Here is an 825-nt window from a genome sequence, read left to right as displayed (position 1 = left end):
TTCACTTTACTACCATGATCACTAATCAGTCACCTACTACCTTACGCAAATCCTTTATATATCAAATCAAAAACTACAAGTCTACAACAAAAAAACGTTGTTTGTGTCATTAGACTAATGATTTTAGAAAGTCTTTTTTCCCCCGTTTGAAATGATTATTATATTATACATATAAGTATACAACTCAATAAATCATTACATTAAAAGGAAACAAAAGAAAAGTCCCAAGCTCTACCGATGAAACAAAAGATAAACAAAATTCATCTCACTACAGAATGTCCCCAAAATAGAAGATTATGAAACTAGACTCAGGGGTGGGTTATATAGAACATTCTAGATCCTACTGAGGACCCTCTCGGCCGCAGCAATCGTGAACTCTATATCCTTGGGACATGCATGGCGGTTTCAGGGAGGTGAATGAGGAGTACACAAGGCATATGAAGAAGTTAACAGAGAAGATTCTTGGTTGGTTATCCGAGGGATTAGGGTTACCTTGTGTTGCGTTGACGCAAAGTTTCGGTGGCGAAATGGCAGAGTATGTGATTAGGGTCAATTACTATCCGCCATCTCCAAACTCGGAATTGGCCTTAGGAGCCGCGGTGCACACCGTGCAATCACACTTCTCGTCCCCAATGAGGTTCCTGGACTTCAAGTCTTCAAGGATGAACAATGGTTGGACGTCAAGTATATCAACTCAGCTGTGGTTGTTATCATCGGCGATCAACTCATGGTCTCGTTGATTATGTGTTTTTTTTTTTTTTGGTCCTTTAGTTTTTATGAAAAATATATATATATATATATATATATATATATATATATATTTTT

At 37.2% G+C, this 825-nt stretch overlaps 1 protein-coding gene across 1 annotated transcript in view; it reads right to left on the bottom strand.

The window, feature by feature from the left end:
* Positions 1–825, bottom strand: part of LOC104729053 (putative inactive flavonol synthase 2) — a 3,111-nt gene that overhangs the window by 1,165 nt on the left and 1,121 nt on the right. The gene's annotated exons all lie outside the window — the stretch shown is intronic.

The sequence above is a fragment of the Camelina sativa genome, chromosome 11 (genome assembly GCF_000633955.1).
Source record: "Camelina sativa cultivar DH55 chromosome 11, Cs, whole genome shotgun sequence".
NCBI lineage: Eukaryota > Viridiplantae > Streptophyta > Magnoliopsida > Brassicales > Brassicaceae > Camelina > Camelina sativa.
The sequence above is the reverse complement of the archived record's forward strand: the minus strand, read 5'-3'. Positions and strand labels throughout refer to the sequence as shown.